Raw genomic sequence first — 24,674 nt, forward strand, 5'->3', positions numbered from 1 at the left:
GGTGGGTGGTCAGGTTGCTGGCTGCTATTCTTGAGAGCAGTGGGCAGGGGGAGGTCATAATTCATAACACTGAGGTAAGACTGTGTCTGGCAGCACCTCCATTTTAATTCAGAGAGGATGGTGGGCACTGAAGAAATTTCATATGGATTTTGCTTCAAATGTGGCAAAGCAAGGCACCAGCCAAAAACCTACCCTTGCTTCAACTACAGACAGCATGCTGTCCTAACAGTGGACAAGCAGGACATGGAGGAAGTTGACTGATAAGCTTTGCCAAGAGTTGGGGAAGTTCTTCAATATTCCTGCTTCACAAAAATGTCTGTCATATACCAGGCCAGTAGCCTGAAGACGGATGCCCCAGCATTGCAGAAGAACCTTGCGTGACTGTCCAGGCAGGCAGCCATCTCTGGCATTTCCACCGCTTTGGAAGGAAGCTGCTTGCTCTGCATTTCCTGTTTCTCAGGTAACATTCATCCTTCTCAGGTCACTGATGGGGAGGAAGACTACATAGTTACAGTTTCACAGTAAGCTTAAGTTGTTTAGGATGTAAGAAATTGATTTAGGTCTAGGAAGATTTTTTAGTTGAATAATTTCAAGTTATAATAGAACGGGAATTAGACACAGATTTGGACTAATAGGACATATAGGACTTTGGATTGATAAGACAGATAATAGAGTAATTTCTCAATGGTTGTCAAAAGCAAATGAACCAGACATTACTAATATAATTCTTTTATTTTATATTAATAATTAATTAAATTTTAATTTTAAAATTAATTCTTCTTAAATAAATAATTCTTTTTTTTAATTTGTTTTTGTTTTTGTTTTTGTTTTTGTTTTTGAGACAGGGTTTCTCTGTGTAGCTCTGGCTGTCCTGGAACTCACTCTGTAGACCAGGCTAGCCTTGAACTGAGAAATCTGCCTGCCTCTGCCTCCCAGAGTGCTGGGATTACAGGCATGTGCCACTACCACCCAGCTTAATAATAATTCTTAATTAAATTCTTAACATTTTAAAATTAAGTTTTTATACTTGTTCTTACTTTATATAGTTTATGATTTGAGAGAAAGTGCCTTTTATAGGACTAAAGGGGGCAATGATGAAGTAATGTTGTTGTGCACTGTGTGAAGATCAATCTCTGTCCTACCTTGCCTACCTAAAGCACCTTCTGCGTGGTAAAATAAAAAGCCTATGTCCTGTAGCAGAGAGTAGAAGGCAGGATTCTGGTCAGAGAGAGGAACTCTGGGAAGAGAGAAGCATGGGGGATTCTCCACACAGACTCGGAGGAAGCAGGATGTGTGAAACTAAGGAGAGGTGACTAGCCACATGGCAGAACTTAGAATAGTATAAATGGATGACTGAGTTAGGAGAGAGCTGGGAACAGGCCTAGCATAAAGCCCAGGCATTCATAATAAATGTAAGTCTGCTGTCATTATTCAGAGCAAGGCAGGCAAGCAGGGATGTCCCACAGATGCAGCAGGAGCAGGAGCAAGAGCAAGCAGACAGAGAGCAAGCCTTCCTTTCTTCCATGGCTTCCTGTAGGCTTCCAGCAGAAGGTGTGGCCCAGATGAGAAAGGGGGAGGGGCTGCAGCTCAAATACCCTGGGGCAGCTCAGCCAGCCTGGATCCCTTTACCCTCAGCTCTGTGGGCTCAGGCGCTGTCCTCTTCTGTTCCTCCACCAGGGGGCGCTGTTGCCCAAGACCGTGATGCTTCTCTTTCATCTTCCACAGGTGGGACCCTGGAGGGCCTCATGGAACAGGTGCCTCTGAGTCCTGGTGAGGCTGAGGGGTGGCTGTGGACACCTGCATGAGGAAGTGACTGGAGTTCACACCCGTGCTCACCGACATTTATTGCCGTGTGTGACATGTGACTGTGCAGGAGTCCCCGCCCATCTCTGCTCTCACTTTCCAGTTAAGTTACCTGTGGCTGTGATTTGAAGAGATCAGGTCAAAATCCACAGATACAAATGTATGAATTTAATTTTTCCACACAGCACTCATCAGGGCTGGAACCTCACCTCACCAGCATGCACTCTCTGCATGAGAATCATCTTTCTTCCAGTGTCCACACTGCACAGGCCTGAGGAACTCTGGGGCCAACTCTGTTATCAGATGCAGTGTCCCACACAGCTGTGACATTCGTGTCCCTCAGCTCATCAGCTCACAGTGTGAGTGAAGGTCAGAGAGGGACTGAGAGGGTCACAGGTTACACAACTCCTACCACACTGTCATCAGTATTCTGTGTTAGAGTCGGTGACAGGTCCTCTCCACCTGTGACTGAGTCACTAAGGACACTGTACCCTGGAAGTGCAGACACAGGGAAGTGCAGTGTAGACAGGGGTCAGAGCCCTGCTGTCTGTGGTCTCCACAGGGGTCTCTCTTCAGTGGACAAGGTGGTCTACTGTGGTGAGACAATTATTCAGGTCCACACAGACAATCCCAGGGCCTGGATTGAAGTTCCTGGTAAAACACACCCACCTGGAGTCACAGAGGCTTCATCTGTGAGGAAACAGGAGTCTGAGTCTAAGTTGAGAAGACAGAGCCTGAGGGAAGAGGCAAAGTCTCCTCTCTCTTTTTAGTTGATTATTTTATTTATTTACATGTCAAATGTTGTCCCCCTTCCCTGGCTCCCCTCTGCAACCACCCATCCCATCTGCCTCCCATTTACCTCTAAGGGACAATGTCTCCTCTCAGTGGGAAACAGCCACACCCCACATTGCTACTGTCTCCACCTGGCTCTGCTGTCAGTTCTGGGAACTTCCTAGTGTCAAGATCTTCCTTGAATTCTCACAGCTTTCCTTCTCACAGGTGGACAAGGAGGGGACTATGCTCCAGCTCTAGAAGCAATGGAAAAGAAATACAGGGATACAGGTTAAGTGCAGCTGTTTAGAAATGGTTCTTTGGGGGCAAATCAGATCCACGTTGTCAGGATATTAGCAGTTCAGTTTGCAAGAATCAGCAAGGGCAGCTCGATGCAGAAGCTGGGAGGCTCAGCTGTTTGCTGTTTAGAAGGAGTTCCTTGGGACAATTTCAATCCAGCAGTCCAGGTCTGTAGTGTCAGGATAGCAAACAGGAATCATCAGCTGTGCTATGATCCAGCAGAGACAGCCAGGCCTCCACTGAATCAGCCTGAGTCAGCAGGAGACACCAGGAGAAGTTCTCTGCGGTGCCTCTCTCAACAGAGTGAAGACCAGCGAAGATGAAGACTTGAGACCAACAAAGCACTGCAGAGCCAGCTATGCGAGCCCGCCATCACTTACACTGCGTCCTATTACACTCTCCCCAGACATCACGTGTCCTACAGGAGTCTTGCCTTCCACATGTCTTGCCTCAGCAAAACACGTGAGTCTGTCTTAGCAAAACTCCACGTGAGTCTGTCGAGTCTCTCAGAGCACCGCCATCATGCAGAACAGTTTTGGTGATGAAGACTGGAATATCTATCAGGGCAAGGCTTTGTAGTAAGCAGTAAGCAGGGGGCCAGTGTGCAAGCCTCTAACTGGGAAGTTACTGTGGCCTTTAACATAATTGGCTGGAGCTGGGAGTCACATCATAAACTTAATTTCTGCTTCCCTCTGCATTGGTGGTTGTTAGACTGAGGATGGGCTTGTAACCTGGGGGTGCAGGTTTGTTGGGGTTTGTATCCTGGGGGTGCAGTTTTTATGTTGGGGCTTAGCCCACAGACTGAAGATAGGCTCGGGTATTTGGGAGGTAACTTGGAAACTAAGGCTAGGAACCGGGCTGTTAGTTTGCCTGAGTTCAAGTTCTCTAAAATGGAGTCTGAATGTAAAGGTTTGGCCTCTCACAGGTGCAGCTGACACTGCCACAGGTGGGACCTGGGCAAGAAGGCCTGGCTCTCCAGAGTCACCCAAGGCAATGCTGGTGCCCATCTGGCCAGGAAACACCTTTTCTAATGTCATGGTGGGCAAGTCTTGTATGTGCCAAGTCCAGGAATGAAGCAACTTTCCAAAGGGAACATTCAAACCCAATGGTCTCCAAGGGGCCATCGAGATGGCTCAGCGTGTGGGGTTGTTGTCACCAAGCTTGGCTCCCTGAGTTTAATCCACAGAAGCCACATGGTGACTGGAGAGACCTAACTCCTGTAAGTTATCCTCTGAGCCTCACACGGCATCACAACATGCACATCCCTGCACATGATTATTAAATCAGTGCAATAAAAATGAAAAAAGGAATCACGATGGTTTCATGTTGAAGGACATGGAAACATGTATGTATAAGGACACGTATATATAGGTTGCATCCCGTTTGCCTTTAGACTTTTCAGTGGATGAATTTTCCTGTGTCCAAAACCCACATTGTGATGAGAATCTGCCAGGAGGATTGAAGGGAAACCCATGCAAGGATGATCACAGAGATTTTAAACTATCTTACGTGTTATGTATTTACACTGTTGCTTTATGTGTGTGGTGTGTGAATGAGGGCACTCCCCAGCTGTGGTGTGTGCGTTGGGGGCGGGGGAGTCAGAAGACAATCTTGGGGACCCAGTTCTCTCTTTCCATGTGGGTTCTGGGGGACTGATACCAGGTGGTCAGACCTCATGACAAGCACCTCTACCTGAGTCACCTCACCATCCTGGCCTGGGTGCCAACCACCCTGTCTATGGAGGTGTTGAGAAATTGACCCCGGGGCCTGTGGTGTACAAGGTGGGCACTCTAATCACTGAGCCACATTCCCAATGTTTGAAAACATTGGGACAAGAGTTTTCTGTTATTACAAAGGCCTGTACTAAAGCTTTGGGATAAATATGGAATTAGAGACTACCTATTAAAAAAAAAAAGACATGGGTGGAGTTCAAGAAGCACTTTGGCAACACAGCCAGCTAATGTGAGGACCTAATCTAGGAGAACCAGGCCTGAAGGGGAAATTTCTGGTTTCTTTGCTGACTCTGTTGTCTCCTGTGATGTTTTTCTGGAAACTGTCTTATGGGAGGATGATTTTGCTGAAGCAGACATGTGTTTTTCTGGAACCTGCCTGGAAAAGGGGCAAGTGATGTTTGGCTAGAGCGTGAGAGACATCATCTTGAGAGAACACCTGGTGTTTGGAAAGGGTGTGAATATAACCCAACAGACCACGGACGACGCTGTGTGGCATTGGTTCACCTCGCCAATCTTTGCTGGTCCTCACTGACGATGCTGTGGCAATGGTTAGCCTTGCCTTGTTTGCTGATTGTCATGACGTTGTAAAAGAAATGAACCAAAGAACTTCTGGTGAGTTCCAGCAGCTTCTTCCTGCTTCTGCAGACTCAGGCCGATTGGTAGAGCCTCAGAGTTTCTTCTGGATTGAACTGCCATTGCTGATTCCTGTGAACACAACTGCTGATATCCTGACAATGCAGATTGGACTCCCCCCAAAGAACTATTTCTAAACAGGTCCACACCCTCCTCTGCCCTATTAACCTTTCCTTTCCACGCCCTCTGGTGGGTGGTGAGCTAGAAGAGAGGTTAAAACATTTAAGTAAGCTTATTAACGTAGGTTTTGTACAATATCAGCCTACACAGGGCATCTGCAATATTCCCTGTGTGGGTTATGTTACCCATGATGCATTGGTGCTGGAGGACATCAGACGTTTGTGTAGACTGAGCACTGTGGGGACAGTGTGGGAAGCTCCTTCTCTTGGACTCTGTGACCCTGAGGGACCCAGGGCTTCTCCTGTTCACACCTTCTCTGCAGGGTAGTTAGGGGGCTCAGGCCTGAGTGAGGCCCTGTGCTGCAGAGAAAAGAATCACAGAGAGTCACAGCATAAAAATAAAGATGGTGTCACTTCTGAGTGAAATCATGGAGCTGGAGAGATTGCTCAGAGGTGAAGAATGCTCACTGCTGTTCCAGAGGACCTGTGTCGCCACCAAATCCATCCAGCAGAATAAGGAGACGACACAGAAGACTCTTCTCGACGCAGTTTATTCAGGAAATCTTACATCAGGAAGCCCCCGATCCTAGCCTGCTGCCAATCAGTGACCGCCACGAAGGGGCTCATGATAGGATTGAGACGATGGCCTGGCCTGATATGATGTCAAAGGGTGCATGCACACTTCTCCAGTGCGTATGTGACTTATATACTAGAGGCCAGGGAAGGGAACAGGAAAAATCAATTATAGTCATAGATCAGGCACCTGGGAAGTCCGTACCACACCGGGCAGGAAGGCAGGAATCAAGCCAAGCCACGGGATGTTTTGCTCTCAAGAAACCTGTGCAAACAGCTCAGCTGGGGGCGTTGAGCCAAGCTCTCTGGTTCCCAACAGCTCCCCCTTTTTTAATTTTTAAGAATGAATAGCGTCCGTCTTAGGACACCTTCCGTCCAACTCCCATTACCTGTCTCTGGGAATCTCTGCCAGTCCCAGAGCCCCTGTCTTAGGTCGGTGTGGACTGCAAAGGAGTTGTCTGTCATAGACTGACTATTCTCACTACAGGCTGAGCCAAATTTGAGCAGATGTATTATCCTGTACCAAAGACACATGCACTTGTTCAGTTACTGCTCTGGACTGGTTTTGTTGTTTGCACATATGGTTTAGAAGAACAATCCCAATGTGGCAGCTCCACAAGCCAAAAACCCCAGTGCCATGGACCCATCGGGGTGGCAATAATGCCAAAGTCTTTCTGATATTAATACAAGGTGACAGGGAATCTCCCTTCATTATTTAGAGGCATAGACACAATTCCAGGAACTCTTCAACCACAGCAGCATCTTCATACTCTCAGTAGTTTGTCAATACACTCAATCTGCTAGAACAATTCAATTTCTTCTTGTCTTCTCATTAAAGACTTTTCAAACTACAGAAGAATGGAACTAAAACTCATGGTTTAGTATTCATGGAAACATTGCAAAGCACTCTGTTCTACTTTTAATTTAACTGCAGTCTTCCCCGTAGTTCTTTTAATCTCGAACATCTGGTTCTTATCCTTTGTACCCAATAGGAGAAATAACCATCAACCTACTTCCTCTAGAACTTGAGAAGCTGCTGGCCTTTTTAAAAAGCAGCTTTTCTCTAGCTGTGCTTAACTCCTAGCTAAATGCAGGGCAGTTTAAATCAGCCTCTGCTGTGCAAACTGAGACTGGATCAAGAGATGGACCGCCAGCAGATAAAGTTTTTACCATTTTTTCTTTTCAACATGAAATAAAGTTTTTACCATTTTTTCTTTTCAACATGAAACATAAACAATCATTCAAACAACGAAACAAGGACAGACACATGTGGACAAATTGGTGCACCAAAGACAATACATAGAGAGGAAAGAGCACTTGTAACCAGTACTAATATCTTTCAGTCCTAGTTGTAGTGGTTGATTCACCTAAAGATGTTGAGGTGAGACATGTTTTAGTGGTATTAGTTGCCACAGGCAGCAGACCATTCTGAAAAGGGGAACATCTCAGACTACTCTCTGGAATGGCTTGGGTTTTATCTCTGTTATGAACTAAATTGGATAACAGGTCAGCCTCTTCAGAACCTCCATGAACACTAAGCTACCGGAACCTTATAGTCTCTCAATACCGAGAACTTTACTTTGTCCCACTTAACCGGGAACTTACCAGCTCGCTACCCTGACTGCAACGAGTTCTGACATCCCTGTACCGGCCACCACTTGTCGCCGCCAAATCCGTCTAGCAGAATAAGGGAGACGACACGGGAGACTCTTCTCGAAGCAGTTTATTCAGGAAACCTTACATCAGGAAGCCCCTGATACTAGCCCGCTGGCCCAGTTATATCCAAGCCTGGACCAATCAGTGACCGCCACAAAGGGGCTCATAATAGGATCAAAACGATGACCTGGCCTGATATGACATCAAAGGGTGCATGCGCACTTCTCCAGTGCGTATGTGACTTATATACTAAAGGCCAGGGAAGGGAACAGGAAAAATCAATTATAGTCATAGGTCAGGCACCTGGGAAGTCCGTACCACACCTGGCAGGAAGGCAGGAATCAAGCTAAAGCCACAGGATGTTTTACTCTCAAGAAACCTGTGCAAACAGCTCAGCTGGGGGCGTTGAGCCAAGCTCTCTGGTTCCCAACAGACCTGGGTTCAGTCCCAGCTCTCACCCACTTGTAGCTCCAGTCTCAGAGGGGATAGGGCGCCCTCTGCTGGCCGCCTGGGGCACGTGGGTTGTACAGACATAAGTGGGTACAAAACGCCCATATAATAAAAATATTTTTTAAAACAACATAAAAGAAATGGAGGGAATAAGATTTCTGTAAAGACAGAGATCCCTGAACAGTATTGGGGGTCATTGCAGCACATAGCAACACCTCCAAACCCTAGTGCAGGACAATAGGGCCCCCTGCACTAGATGTACACACTGCTCTTAGGGATTCAGCAAGGGAAGGGAGAAATCCACACAACTCCCCTACAGAATGGCCCCTGATGCTAATGGTCTGTGAAGCCTGTGAGGTCGTTCATTTACGCTGTTGGGTTGTTATGTTTGTAGCTCCGGTTGACGTTGCTGGGGTGTTTTTTTTAAAAAAACAAACAAAAAAAAACAAAAAACAAAAAAAAAAAACAAACATTCATTATGTACACACATTCATTATGTGCAGTGTTCTGCCTGCAAATGCGCCTGTTCGCCAGAAGAGGGCGCCAGATCTCACTATAGATGGTTGTGAGCCACTGGGCGATTTCTGAGAATTCAACTCATGATTTAGGAAGAGCAGTTAGTGTTCTCAACCTCTGAGTCATCTCTCCAGTCCGACCTTGAATGATCTCCTGCTTCACCTCAGCATGCTGTGTGCTCTGTGTGTGTGTGTGTGCGCGCGCGCGCGTGTGTGTCTATATCACTGTGACTGGAGAGTGCATTGTTAACAATCCGGGGAGGAGCTGAGATGTAATCTCACCCAGAAGTTGTGTTTCAGCCCAAAGATCATAAACACCCGTGAAAACCGCAAAACAGAGGGCTTGGGGTTTAGGGAAAATCCCTGGTTGCTTAGGTATGAGGAGGGCAAAGGCGACCACAACTCCCTGCCTTCCCCAGCATTCAAAGCTCACAGTGTCTTAGGTGACCCAGAACCTGACCACTTCCTGCTCCTGTATCCTGCTGCCCCCTGGCGGCCACGAGCGGCATCGCGGGTTCGGACCGGGCTCTATGTCAAATGTCCCTGCAGACTGCAGACTGCAGACTGCAGAGTCCAGGAACCTCTGGCCAGCTTCAGGAGACCCCAAGCTGTCCGGGTCACACTGAGGAAGGGCCGCACTAAGGACACGGGTATCCCCTGCACAGCCCCCACATCGGACCGTTAGTTTCTTTATTTTGTGGTTGCTGTTGCCCGGGATTTATCCCACGGCTTCCAACCTGGTGACCGTGTCCTAACTGAACCACACACCAGCTGAGTGTGATGTGACCACCCAAAGAAAGGCTCCTGGGTTTCTTAGGGAATGCCTTTAACCCCGCCCTCGGGAGGGCGGGTCTCTGGATTCTTTGACCACATTGCAAGTCCAAGAACACCCAGGGCTATAAAGTGAAACCAGAACAGGGGATCCCCAGGACTGACACCTAGAAGACAGTGGGGGGAGAGAGCTGGGAAAGTTGTAACAAGTGAGAGACCAGCATGGTTCCCCAGGGGTCTGAAGAATTCCAGGCCATTGGTATTCAGAAGTGACCCCTCTTATAAATTTGGAAACTCAGTTCCTGTTGTGTCTTGTGTTTGAACAACTGGCACAGTCTGTGCTTTTGCTAGATGACATTTTTCAACAGTTTCCCCAGAAGCATCGCCCATTTCACTCCCTTTTTAGGGATTGCCTCTGGTATTGAGGGAACATTGATCTCTGTTCTCTGCTGCTGTAGTAAATCTCACACCTGTGAATCTATGGCTGTGTCAACCACACGAGGCCTCAACTTTCCTATTTGACCTTCTGGTTCCACACATTTAACCTGTCACACACTTGGTTTTATCTGAGATAACTTTTTCAGGCAACTGTTTGCCAGAACACACATTTTCCAACACCTCCAAACCCTGCTGATCTTTCTACTGGAGCAGCTTAGCCTCTGATGTAGGGAAACAGTGACGCTCACGACCCCATCACCTGTGCTAACTGACATCTCTCTTTTTACGTAAGCCTTTCTTTCAATTTCTCCTTTGAAATCTCCAACTATAATTCCTGGATAAAGAGCCGATCCTCGGGAAGTCACACTGCTCCTTCCCAAGACCATTCCTGCTGTCCCTGGGGGCAAAGGAGCATAAACTCCAGTAGAGATTTCCTAACACTGAATTGTGGGGATAATGTAGATGCTTCTCTATGGCCAAGTCTAGAGCAGCACTGCCTACAGTGGCTTGTGTTAGATCTGCAACACTTAGTTGGGGTTTTTCTGCCTGCTTATTTCCTGGCTGATAAGAGTCAACTGGCTTGTGTTTTTTGCTGTGGGGCCTCAAGATAGGCGCCTCCGTTCCATTTCCCAACTGTACAAAATTACCTTGGATCTCTCTCTTGGAGCTGCAATCATTGGCGCAGTGCCAACCCTTGTCACACTGCCTGTGCACTCCTGGAAGCTTCTTCCTGGTTTACACTCAGGAAATCCATTGTCCTTAGAGATGCCTTGTTCACAGTTTTGTTTCAGATGTCCATGTTTCCCACAGCACAGGACATTTTGAGGCCTGAGAACATTACCTCCTTTTACTGTGTCTTTCAGAGTTAAAGCACCACAGATTTGAGATCTAAAACCTTTAGATATGGCTTGACCAATTATCGTGGCAATAAAGAGCCTGGAGCCAATATCAGTCTTCTCCCTGGTCCACTGTTCCACAGGTGCTGCCCTCGGCTTTAAAGGCCTGACAACATTCTGCATTCCGTGTTTAAATTTTCTTTTGTAAGATTTATTTATTTATTATATCTAAGCACACTGTAGCTGTCTTCAGACATTCCAGAAGAGGGAGTCATATCTTGTTATGAATGGTTGTGAGCCACCATGTGGGTGCTGGGATTTGAACTCAGGACTTTCAGAAGAGCAGTCAGTACTCTAAACTGCTGAGCCATCTCTCCAGCACCCATATTTGCATTTTCAATGCCTAGGTCTCAATTAGCACTTGCTTTGCATCAGGGTCTGTGATGGCTTTGATCAAAGCTGAAACTAATCTTTGCAAAAAAAAAAAATGAGTTGAAAGCTTCCCTCTGAGACTTGCATAATTTTTCTGACTAACGTGGGCGTCTTCCCTGGCTCCTCAACTTTGTCCCAAACTCTCAAGGCTGCTGCACAGCATGGCTCTGAGGTTGTACCTTCAGACTGAACGTATCGTTGTACAGCAGCCACAGCACTTGTCAGCTGGACCTGTGCTCGTTGCTTCACCTCACCTTTGTGCCAAATTCCTGGCTTTGCTCCACCTTGGCAACCATTGCAACTGAGGCCCAGCCTCTAGTGCAGCTGTCAATTCTCCTCAATTTTGGGAAATAGTTCTATGTTGAGTAGTCCAGTTATTTAGAGTTTGTTTCACATAGGACAAGTGCATCTCATAAGATATCACTGCCTCCTGAACATGCATTAGGTCTGCCATTTCTACAGCATGCCATCCTGTCTTGTCATAACTTGTGGATTTCCTCCATTAGCAGACACATGCTGTGTAACTACTTGGGATGCTGCTGGTGATTCTGTGACCCAGGAAGCCTGTCCTCACCAGGGGCTGAGGTTAGCCCGGTCTCCTGAACATGGCTTCTCATCTGACCACCCTTCTGCTTTTCCATTCTTTGACTTGACTGCCCCCTGACACAGTTCCTTCCCCTTTCTACCTGGGGAAACCCCTGTCTCTGGTTCAGTCACTGGGAATGAACCTATATGTTCCCCCTTTTCTTGTGTCTGACATTTTCAAACTTGTCTGCCTCTACTCTCTCTAACTGATCAGCCAACTTTTATACTTTTTCAGAAAGAAAAGACAGGAAGGAACCCTCTTATCTTCCTTTTCTCTCTGTGTTTTGATTCACGAGTTTCTCCATTTCTTCTCCTATTTTTTCCAGTTGCTCAGTCAAGTCTTTCGTCCTTTTTATAAAGTAGCCCAAATGCGGGAGAGTGGAAATGAAAACCGATGCTGAAATCCATGTGGGGCGCATCCCAAGAACAGCCTCAGTAAACACATTGTTTGCTTTTTGAAACAAAGTATCCATCCCTCCTTTTCCTGCCTTTTGTTCTAAGGTTCTGGACATCAGCCTTCCCACCCAGCACTGCCCCACATTTGGCAGCACTTATAAAATGTGCTTTTATTTTCAAACAGTAACCAGTTCTGTGGTCCCTAAGCTATGAGCTGCAAAGTCCATCAAAGCAGCAGTCAGTCCCTCCTTCCTGCCCCAGCCTGCAGTGAGATGGCCCACAGGAGCTGTGGACACTGGCGGCTGCTGTCAAAATGGCGGGGCTGACATCTCCTCAGCCTGCAGACATCGCCGGAGCTGTCCACGGTCTCCTTCCTGCCCCAGCCTACAGTGAGGTGCCCACACAGGCAGCTCCTGTCAAAATGGTGGAGCTGACATCTCCTCAGCCTGCAACCATCGGGGCAGCTGTCCATGTTCGGTCTTCTCCTTCCCTGCCCCAGCCTACTCCCGTCATGAAGAACTATTCACAATGGGGACACCTTTCCTGCCTCAACTTTCAACCTTGGTAAAATACCACCCCAGGAGCTGTCCATAGTGATTGAACCTCCTCTCCAGCCTCCCCCAGCAGCTCCACAGAGATGGCGCTGCAATGTTATATTTTTCTCAGCCCAACCTTTAATATAGGTTCTTAAATGCTTTAACCTCCCTTCTAGTCCACAACCCACCAGAGGTAGTGGGAAAGAAAGTTTATTAGGATACAGGGCACATCAACCTGTTTAGAAATAGTGCGTTGGAGCATATCCCATCTGTGTTGTCAGGAAATCAGTTTAGTTCAGTTCACAGGTCAGCAGCGGCATCTGGATCCACCCCCAATCACTTCCTGGATTTCCCAGCAGTCCAGTTTGGCAGTGTCTGGATAGCAGTGCTCGTGGCACAACATTGCAGAAAGAGCCAGGTCTCAGCAGGATTGGCATGAGTCAGCAGGAGGGATTAGGACCACAGAGTCACCAGGAGACGATCTTTGCCAAGCCTCTCTCAACAAAGTGAAGATCAGCGAAGACAGGAGGCCAAGAAGTATTGCAGAGCTAGCCTTGCAAGCAAGCCACGCCCTGTCACTGTCCCCTGGGTCCTATTTACACTCCCTCCAAGCAGCAGGTGTCCTCCGTGGGTCTCACCTCAGCATGTGAGTCTGTCTTAGCAAAACTCCAGTAAGTCTGCATCAGTCACAGACAGATGTCACTCTGCCAATCAGCCCGCGTCCACAGAATCAGCAGGAAGCTGCCGGCACACCACCAGAACTTTACTGGTGCGTCTCTCTCTGTGGAGTCCCAACAGAGTTCCACAAAGCAATGGAAGATGAACAAATACCTGTGTGCCATTATCCAAGAACCCATCACGCGTCCTGTCACGAGCTTGCTTTAGCAGAACATCCTCTCTCCTGTGTCTGCTTCAGGAAAACACTTCTTAACATGTTCACCCCAGCAAAACACCATCCAACACAACTGATTTTCCAAAGACACCAAAAGTTTCATCTTCATAGTACCTCAGAAAAGCTGGTCACAGCTTCCTCTCAGGGCTGTGTGGTCCTGAGGTCCTGTGTCTCAGGTGCCCTTCCCCTGGGACACCTTCTCCCCTCAGAGCTGTGTGATTCCTGGGCCTCTGAGTCTTAGGATGCCCTCCAGACTGAGCAGAAACACTTACATTGTGGAGCAGTGACTGGAATGGGCTCTCCTGGAGCCTGTGCTGCCCCTAGTCCTGGGGACTGAGCTGCCCTAGGACCCTGTCCCCATCTCCAGTCGGCCTGCAGGGGTCTCACCTTCTGTCTCACTGCTCAAGTGAAACCCATGTCACCAATGACAGTTAGGTAAGCTTCCACTTCTTGAAGTGGAAACTTCTGGTTTCTTTGGAAGGTCAGTTATGTCAAATGATGGTCTGCTGGGACACACAGGTGAAAGATTGTTTCGCTAAAGCAAGCATGTAAAAGAACACGTGATGTTGAGAAGAAATATAAATATGACCCAACAGATGGTGGAAGATGCTGGATGGTATTGGTACCTGGCCATTCCTGCTGGTCATTGTTTGTCCTGACGTCATAGAAGGAAATGGTGGTGTTCTGGAGGCTTCTTGCCACTTCTGTGGTCTCAGACCAACTGGAACAATGAAGTGGAATTTTCTGGATATGTCACCTGATACAGACTCATATGGTGTTTTGCTGAGCTGTGGGAGGACACAGGATTTTTGGAGGGAGGCTAATAGGACACAACGGCAGTGTACACCTTTCAGACCTAACTCTTCTATGCTGTTAAAATAGAAGAATATGCTTTCAGAGTCTGAGGTCCCCAGCTGGGACCTTCCTTACGCTCCCTCCCCCAAATTCGACAATATTATACAGGGACAGGCTCCTTGTCTGCACAATCAGGCTGCAGGAGAAAGTTGGTTTAGATTTATTTATTTTATATATGTGAGTACAGTATCACTGTCTTCAGACACATCAGAAGAGGGCATCAGGACCCATTACAGATGGTTGTGAGCCACCATGTGGTTGCTGGGAATTGAACTCAGGACCTCTGGGAGAGTACTCAGTGCTCTTAACTTCTGAGCCACCTCTCCAGCCTGCACCTGAACTTCTTAAATGCAAATCAAGAGGGTTAACCTTTGAGTGACCAGAATGGTCTTCTTCTTCTTTACCACCTGTACCATCTGCTGACACACAAGGGTCTCCACAACAACCCCTTCCAGAGTTTGTCCCCATTGGCAGCATTAGGAAAGGATGCTGTACTTACCCTTCAGCTGTGCCCACGTCTCAACAGTACACACTGCATCACATTACTGACTGACAGATCCTTCATCTCTACTTGTTCCTGCCGCTCACCATACTTGGTTTGAGATTCTAGAATCTGCCTATAGCAGAGAATCTCCCTCTAGCAGAGCTCATTTTGTGACCCTTTCTCTCTTCTCCGCCAGACTCAGATTGTATTAAAGCCTCACTCTGTGGCCACAATCAGATTGACCTCAGTACAGTACACAGGGCTGAAGTGGCAGGATACATTTTTGTTAACAGCAACTTCAGTCACTGCACGAACAAATGACCCAGCAAATATTTTATCTTCTAATTAAGGACCCATGCCACCAAGATGGGAGATGGGGTCACTGATTAACTTGAGTACAGCATTTACCACAGTCACCCATCAGGAACAGTAAAAGTACAGAGGGCACACATTCCACTCTCAACCCCTAGGTACAGATAGGACAAAAGAAGTGGTCCAAAGCTCCTCAGAGGTCTCAAAATCCCTAATGTCACCACTTTAGATTAAATTATCCACTCCAGTGAGATGCCCCCACAGGAGCTGTCAAAATGGCGGTTCCTGTGTAAACAGTGCCACCACGACATCTCTTCAGCCTGCAGCCATCACAGCAGCTGTCCACAGGGGAGAACCACATTTCCTCCTAGCAGGAGCTGCCCCTCCAGAGCTGTCTACAGGGCCAGGGACAGCACCTTTCCTGCCTCAGTCTGCAGCCTTGGTGAAATTCTACCACAGGAGCTGTCCACAGTAGGAACTGTTTATATTTATCCTCCCCAGCAGCCAGCAGAGATGGCACCTCAGTCAAAGCCACTGTGTCTCAGGATGCCCTTCTCCATGTCAGAACCAAGACAGTCCTGCAACACCCGAGGAAGCCACGAGGCTGCTGTCACCTAATGAGCACTGTAACTGTGTCTTCAGACAGTCACCCCATCTTTCTGTCAAGCAGGGGCCTGAGGTTGGTGGAGAACCCTAGAGGGTAAGACTAGAGGACTCCATGACCGTGGGCCCGCTGTCACACTTCTCCTGCTGTGAAGTGAGTGCCTTGGTCAGAAAACCACGTGGAACTCTGGAATAGCATGATGGTGGATAAGGCATCCTATAAGTTCACTGATGGTGGTTTCAGCAGAAGCATCACATGCAGGAAAGGCAAATCCACAGTCAGAACGAGTATCTACTCCAGCAAGTACCAAGTGTTGTCCTTTCCATGAAGGAAGGACCTGGTTCAACGTGGTCAACCTCCACCAGGTTGCTTGCTGGTCACCTTGAGGAATGGTGGCACATCTGGGGCTCAGTGTTGGTCTCTGCTGTTGGCAGATCTGGCTTTCAGCAGCAGCTGTGACCAGGTCAGCCATAGTGAGTGGAAGTCCATGTTGCCGAGCCCATCCATAACCCCCTCTCTGCTACCATAGCCACTTTTTTCATATGTCCACTGGGTAATGACAGAGATGGCTGGGTAAAGAGACTGACTGTCCACAGAATGGGTCACCTACCTACCTGATTAGTGAACTTCTCCCCAGCTGACGTCACCTTTTGATGAGCAGGTACATGGGACACAAGTGTCTTCACACCCTTCCCCATTTGGAGAAATCTGTGCACATGCTTCTTCCCCAGATGGTTCCAATCACGCTCTTTCCACGCCCCTGTCCATCCAGCCAGTCCATTGGCCACAGACCATGCATTAGAGAACAGTCACACATCTGGCCATTTCCCCTTCCAAATAAAATGTATTAACATGGGTGTGGCCTGAACTTTCAACCACTGTGACGATTTTCCTTCAGAAGAGTCTTTCAGGGTTGTCCAAGAAAGGGGTTGTAATGCTGCAGCTGTCCACTTCCTGTGGTGCCTGCACAACATGAGAACCATCAGCAAGACAGGCCCTGGTCTCTTCTTCCTTAGTCTTCCAATAACAAGGCACCTCATGAGGCTGCAGGTGCATGCTTGGCAGCAGATGGCATTGTAACAGGAGTAGAGGTCATAGGCGCTTGGGCAAAGTTTTTGTGTAACTTCCTTGTGGCTCTAGGACCTGTCCAGTCCTGATTACTTATATACCACTTTTATTTGACAATAGGTTACTGTGTGTTCTATTTTATGACTTGGTATCCAGTAGACCCTGGTAAGTCTGATTCTTTCTTTCCCACAGTGTATTGTTTACCCTGGTGAAAGTCTGTAGATTCCACTAGGAAAGGACTGGAGAAAGGCTAGTAGTAAACCTTTTATGTATTTTATAAGATACTCACTCGGGGTAACTGGACCATTCAGTCGTTCAAGGCATTCTGGGTGTGTAAACTGGCTCAAGTCTAGAAACTGATTCATGGGCAGAGATGATCTTTTGCCACCATTATGCAGCCTATTCTCTCAGTTGTTGACTATTTTTCTACTACCATGATCAAACAAAAAATCAGTAGGCTTCTATGGTAATCAGATTAAGAACATTTTCTGGGCCGTGGTCCTGCATACCCAGAGACAGGCAGAACCCTGAGTTGAAGACTAACCTAGTGTGCTGAGTGAGTTTCGGAACAGCCAGGGACTCACAGAGAGAGCTGTAGCTGGTCTTTGCTACTTCATTGGATCTCTACTCAAAAACTCAGCCTGACCCAGTTTAATGTTCCCTCCACCATTATCCCACACCCTCACAATCCCTTCCCACACACATTCCCCAGACTTCTGCTTAAATGAATTAGCAAACTTGTCAGGCTCCTTACATGTGTGCACAGAGGTGCAGGGCTCCTCCTCATGCACTACACACTCTACCTCCATCATGGAATCTACTTTTTCTGAAGTCTGCTCATAGGTCTAGAGGCAGGGAACACAACCGCTAAAAAAAATGGAGTTGTTGAGAAAGGTCTGCTGCATCCGATCAGCGTTCGTATGTGAGGACCACACAGTGGAAGGAAGGAGTGTGCTGAGCTCAGGGAGAAGTTTTGCTGTTGTTTCAACAAGAGAAGGAAAGTTATGGGTTCCTTCAAAATTAATAAATATGAGATCTGACCAGGGGAGATCTAAAAATCTTGTCTGCAAAAAATGTAGGAAGAAAACAAGTAGAGCAACAAAACAAAACAAAACAAAACAAAACAAAACAAAACATGAATCTTGTCCCTCTACAAGGAAACAGCTCTGAAACTGGCTGAGACACCAGTCAGGACTTCAGCTATTCATAGACAATAAATCTTATTGACTACAAAGTCCATATGGCTTATCAGGTCACCCTTTCCTGTGGTATGGGTGGACATTTACATAGCAGCTTGAGTAAGTAGACTTACAGTGTTTGATGCCTTTCCTTCTCTCACATAGAAGAGAATCATCTTTAACTGATCTGTGGACACTGTATATTCCATACATGTGTTAATGCAGAAATGTATGTTACCTATAAATGTTTATGTGTTTACAGAGAAGGGACCTGACACCAAGGAAGACAAGACAAACATCCCAGATGATCTGAACTCAAACTGCCTCAATAGCCGTATCCTCAGAAATGTGCATCCAGAACAACTTCAAATGATAATTTAAAATCTTCCAGCCCGCCAGGCGGTGGTGACACATGCCTGTAATCCCAGCACTTAGGAGGCAGAGGCAGGCGAATTTCTGAGTTCAAGGCCAGCCTGGTCTACAGGGTGAGTTCCAGGACAGCCAGGGCTACACAGAGAAACCCTGCCTCGAAAACAAACAAACAAACAAACAAACAAAAAACCAAAAAACAAAAAACAAAAAAAAACAAAAAAAAAAGACAAAAAAAAAATTGGTAAAATCTTCCAGCCTCACAGACCGCTCCATCCAGGGCTTCAGTTAAGCCCTGCACTTTCCCATTACGCAGAGACTGGACAGCAAATGTTACAGCTAGCTTTCTTAGGACTTGACCACTATCCTCATTGCCTTAGGGCCTCTGAAAGATATTTTCATTCCCAGAAAGCAAGAAACAATTTTGAGAACACTAAGCCCTCATTGTCAATCGTGGGATGGTAAGTATTTGGTTGTTGAGTGGGTGTAGAGTGTTTGCCCTTGTGAAAGTGTGGTTGGTCACTAGTTGTTAAAGGTCCTTGTCAGAGAGGAAGCAAAGGAAAGGAGATTAGATTCAGAAAAGTTGTTCTCTCTTTTCCTTTCTTCTGTCTTCCTTTCTCTACTATCTAATGTCAGGGTTGAAGCAGGAAAAGTGATGAAAAGAAAAACGGGGCATGTAGGCATACATTTTTTCCCACCTACTTTAATAAATGTTCAGCCTCTCCTTTTGCCCACCACCCAGAAGAGGTCATGGAAGAGAAAAGTTATTAGGATATTGGGGGAAGCGGACCTGTTTAACAATAGCTCTTTGGGGGTGAGCTCAATCTTCTTTGTGAGCAGTTTAGTCCCATAGCAAACCCCAAATTCAAATCAACAGCTGCAGTCCAGTCGGGAGGCCAGCAAACCCCACACAGGATTCAGCAGCTACAGTTCAGTCCTCTCAGCAGGCAGACACGATGCCCAAACCAGCAACTGTGGTTCAAAACCAAAGAAACCCCAAGGTTAACCAACCAAGAAGTTATGGGAATTCAGAAGCAGTTCTCTGGAGAGTTTCTGTCAATGGTGGCGTTATCACAAGTGGGTATCAACAAGGATGTAAGGAAAATCAATACATGCATGTCCTTAGTGAAGAACAGTAAGGCAAAGCAAACCAAACCAAAGTTCAGTGCTCATCCCCAACTGTCTGTGGGGTCATATTTATACTTCTTCATCGCAGGTCCTGTCACGTGTCTGCTATAGCAAAACATCCTTTCACCTGTGTCTGCTTCAGGAAAACATTCTGTCACATGTCTGCTCCAGCAAACCATCATTTGTTATAACTAACTTTCCAAAGAACCTAGAAGTTTCCTGTCAGGACTATAAAAGAATGATAGAGTAAAGGGTAGACTGTTGAATCTACTTTACACTAAAGAGCAACAAGGACTAGTCTCACATATTTTACATTGGTGTGAATTTTTGTATACTGAGAGAAACTTAAGCTTACATTTTGCTACAACTACTGTATACATGCTTCAACTCTTGTTTAAGATATTGTACCCATGCAGCTCATTCTAAAGTGTTAAGTTTTAGCCCTTGAAAGAAACTGTTGGAAACACTTCAAGATAATTAAGAAATGTGAGTGGGTAACCAATCAAAGATATGGACATGTTAGGTACTAGTTTTGTTAATTACAGGGATAAGCTTTCTTTAGCCTCTTGTAGATGTTTTCAAAGTTGAACAGATAGTAGATAGCTAGAAATAAGCAATATTTGCCTATTCTGATGTTCTATAGATACAGAAGTGGTTTTTGAAAATCTCAGAGATCGACAGGTTATGGCGTTCAAAATGTTTTATTAACACGAGGCTTTCCACAGCACTGAGGCAGGACTGTGCTGCAGCACCCATTCTAATTCAGAGATGATGATGGGCACTGAAGAATCTCCATATGGAGTTTGCTTCAAATGTGGCAAAGCTAAGTACCAGCCAAACACCTGCCCTTGCTTCAACTGCAGACTGCATGCTGTCCTAACAGTGGACAGGCAGAACACGGAGGAAGTTGACTGGTGAGCTTTGCCAAGACAAGTTGGGGAAGTCCTTCAATATTCCTGCTTCACATAAAAGTCCGTCATACACTGGGCCAGTAGCCTGAAGATGGATGCCCCAGCATTGCAGAAGAACCTTGGGTGACTGTCCAGGCAGCCATCTCTGCCATTCCCACAGCTTTGGAAGGAAGCTGCTTGCTCTGTACTTCCTGTTTTCTCAGGTAACATTCATCCTTCTCAGGATGGGGAGGAAGACTAGATAGTTACAGTTTCACAGTAGCTTGAGTTGTTTAGGATGTAAGAAACTGATTTAGGTCTAGGAAGATTTTTTAGGTGGATAATTTCAAGTTACAGTACAAAGATAATTAGCCACAGAGCTTTTGACTCACAGGAAAGATAATTTCTCAATTGTTGACAAATACAAATGGATCAAACATTATGAATTTAATTCTTATATTTTATATTAAGAATTAATTAAAGTTCTTTTTTTTTTTTTTTGGATTGGTTTTTTCGAGACAGGGTTTCTCAGTATAGCCCTGGCTGTCCTGGAACTCACTCTGTAGACCAGGCTGGCCTCGAACTCAGAAATCCACCTGCCTCTGCCTCCAAAGTGCTGGGATTACAGGCGTGTGCCATCACCACCCGGCTAATAATTACTAATTCTTAATTAGTTTAACTTAAGTTATTATACTTGTTTTTATTGTATATAGCTTATGAAATCAGAGAAGGAGACTTTTTTAGGAATAAAGGGGGCATGCTGAATTAATGTTGTACCCTGTGTAAAGATGAGTCTCTGTCTTACCTTGCCTACCTAAAGCACCTTCTGCGTGGTAAAATAAAAAGCCTATGTCCTGTAGCAAAGGAGAGTAGAAGGCAGGATTCTGGTCAGAGAGAGAAACTCTGGGAAGAGAGAAGCCTGGGGGATTCGCCACCCAGACTCGGAGGAAGCAGGATGTGTGAAACTGAGGAGAGGTGACCAGACACAGGGCAGAACTTAGAATAGTATAAATGGATGACTGAGTTAGGAGAGAGCTGGGAACAGGCCTAGCATAAAGCCCAGGCATTCATAATAAATGTAAGTCTGCTGCCATTATTCAGAGCAAGGCGGGCAAGCAGGGATGTCCCACAGATGCAGCAGGAGCAGGAGCAGGAGCAAGCAGACAGAGAGCAAGCCTTCCCTTCTTCCATGGCTGTAGTAAGCCACCTTTGGTCATTCGCCATTACAAGATGGCGCTGGCCAGATGCAGCTCTCTGGTGGTAAACAACTTTAGTACATGCGCAATGTGCTGTGTATGTTATCACACTTGTATGCGGGGCTGAAAAGATGTATAAGGACCGCAGGGAGAGGGCTCGGGGCCCCAGAAAGAAGAAGAAAAAGTCCTGAATAAAGCGTTGCAGAGAAGAACCTGGTCCTGTTTTGTCTTTCCTTGCTGGCAGGGTTGGGCGCAAGACATGGCTTCCTGTAGGCTTCCAGCAGAAGGTGTGGCCCAGATGAGAAGGGGGGGGGGGGCTGCAGCTCAAATACCCTGGGGCAGCTCAGCCAGCCTGGATCCCTTTACCCTCAGCTCTGTGGGCTCAGGCGCCGTCCTCTTCTGTTCGTCCACCAGGGGGCGCTGTTGCCCAAGAACGTGATGCTTCTCTTTTGTCTTCCACAGGTGGGACCCTGGAGGTTCTGCAGTGGGAGGAAGATGGGGAAGGGGACACCTTTCTCTGCAGGGACACTCTGGATGTTGGGATGTCAGGGTCTGTTACAAGTTAGCATTCAAACATCTGAGTGGAATTTATCTTGTTCATGGGCAATCAAAAACTCACATTGGCTCAAGTGCAAAGATGAGCACACACTGTGTCTTCTTCCTGGGATGATGCTGTGATCCACTGTGCACAGTAGGTCTATAAAATGAAATATCTTCTGTATTTTTAATTTTATGATTTTTTTCATATTGTCTTTTCAGTAAAGTCTGTTTCAACCATCTTTTCCTGTCCTGTTCCAGAGCTCTGTTCATTGGCTGGTTGTGCAGATTTGTCTAAACAGCCCTGTGTTCCCAGGTCCTGGCCTCACACTCTAGTTGTGTAGGAGAGAGAGGGAGTATTTTTTCAAATCATATTTATAAAATGTTATTTTTAGTAGATGCATTTGTTTTTGTATGTGAGTGTGTAGTGCACTAGCACTGGATCCCTTGGAACTGAAGTTGCAGACGTTGACAGCCGCCATGTGCTGATGGGACTCAACCTGGATCCTCTGCAACAGCAGCAAGTGCTCGGAGCTGCTGAGCCATCTCCCCAGCCACTGTTGCAATGTTTCCATCAGGAACCCACACAGCTGACCCACAGCACGCTGGCTGAGCACAGTGAGAGGAACTAGAGGCTCAGGAAGAGACAGTGCAGTGCAGAGCTCAGGAGGGAGGGTGCTGGGCACTGATGGGGTGAGGCCCGAGGGACAGAGACAGAGAGGGGCTGAGGAGAAGGAGACGGAGGCAAAGGGGAAATGCTAACTCAGCAGAGTCCCCTGTTTGAGGGCGTTTCTGTACAGACTGCACTGGACACGTATCTGGACCCTGCTGGCCTCTTACATCCCATAGTGAACGCTGTGCTGGTTTGAATGAGAACAGCCACACAGGCTCATAGGAGTGAATACCTCAAATCCAGCTGTTGGAGCTGTTCAGAAAGGACTGGCATGCGTGGCATGGTTGGAAGATGGGCACTGGGTGAGACAAGGGTTTACAGACTTTCACTGTTCCCAGGGTCTCAACCTGTTGCTTGCAAATCAAATTGTGAGCTCAGGGCTGTTTGTCCACCCCACCTTTCCTCTGCCATCATGGACTCAAACCCTCTCAGACTAGAGAACAGATTAAACACATTCTTCTATAAGTCGCCTTGGTCACAGTGTCTCATCACAGTAATAAAAAACTAACTAAAGCTGATGTGGCGACACAGGCCTTCAATCCCAGTGTGGTGGACTGAATAGGTGACCCCCATAGACTCATGTGTTTGAAAGCTTGGCCCACAAGGAGTGGCATTATTAGTGGGCGTGGCCTTGTGGAAGTGGGCGTGGCCTTGTTGGGGAAGTGTGTCACTGTGGGATTGGGCTTTGAGGTCTCCTATGCTCCTGCTCTGCCCAGTGTGGAATGAGAGCCTCTTCCTGGCTGCCTTTGGATCCAGATGCAGAAGTCTCTGCTCCCCCAGCACCATGTCTCCCTGCACACTGCCATGCTTCCTGTTATAATGGACTAAACCCTGAACCTGTAAGCCAGCCTCTGTTAAATGTTTCCTTTTAGATGTGTTCCCTTGGTCATGGTGTTCTTCACAGCACTGAACCCAGACTAAGACACCCAGCACTGGGATGCAAAGGGACATGTATTTCTGTGAGTTCAAGGACAGCCTGATCTACATAGTGAGTTCCAGGATAGCCAGAGCTGTGCAGAGACCTTGTCTCAAAAACCGAAGAAGAAGAAAAGTAATGGAGATTGATCTGTGGAGCTGCCCAACCCCAGCAGCATCCTTAGGTTGGTCAGGAAGAAACTTAAGAGCATCAGGTTCTCATGGAAGCACTCAGAGGGACCAGAGCCCCTCGCCTTGTCGGCTCACAGTGTGAGTGAAGGTCAGAGAGGGAGTGAGGGGTCACAGATTACATAACTCCTACCACACTGTCATCAGTATTCTGTGTTATAGCTGGTGACAATGTCCTACTGTGATTGAGTCACTAAAGCCACTGCACTGTGGAAGTGCTGACACAGGGGGGAGGCGGGAGTATAGACAGGGATCAATACCCTGCTGTCTGTGGTCCCCACAGGGGTCTCTCTTCAGTGGAGAAGGAGGTCTAATGTGCTGAGACAATGTCCCAGGTCCTCGTGAACAAACCTGGGACTCGGAATGAAGATCCTTGTAAAACACACCCACCTGGAGCCACAGATGCATCATCTGTGAGGAAACACTGGAGGAGTCTGAAACTAAGCCTGAGGCTAAGAAGACAGAATCCTGAGGGAAGAGGCAAAGTCTCCTCTTTACAGATGAGAGTCCTGCTGTCAGGGTCGGCAGTGAGAACCACTCACTGCAGGTGCACTCAGAGCCTGGTCTCTGTGGGGTTCCTGTGGGGCTTGCAGCCCAGCGCCTCCACCTTCAGGAGAAGCATTTCTCCACTGCATCCCCAACCGCTTGCTTTGCCATTGTATTCCCGGAAGTGGCTTTTCTTCTAGAAGACTCCAGGGTCTGACTTCTAAAGAGAAGAGGGAAGAGGAAGGGTGGAGGAGAGTACACAGGGAGTCTGGCCTGCGGGTCTCTCCTGGTGTCCTGACAGCTTCTGGGTCAGAACTCGGAGACACCATGACAAACAGGGCTCTGTCCGCA

At 47.1% G+C, this 24,674-nt stretch overlaps 1 protein-coding gene across 8 annotated transcripts in view; it reads left to right on the top strand.

Moving 5' to 3' along the window:
- The window catches only part of LOC127669619 (H-2 class I histocompatibility antigen, D-B alpha chain-like), a 450,763-nt gene that overhangs the window by 34,817 nt on the left and 391,272 nt on the right, over window positions 1-24,674 (top strand). The window lies entirely within an intron of this gene.

This window comes from Apodemus sylvaticus, chromosome 19 (assembly GCF_947179515.1).
Source record: "Apodemus sylvaticus chromosome 19, mApoSyl1.1, whole genome shotgun sequence".
NCBI lineage: Eukaryota > Metazoa > Chordata > Mammalia > Rodentia > Muridae > Apodemus > Apodemus sylvaticus.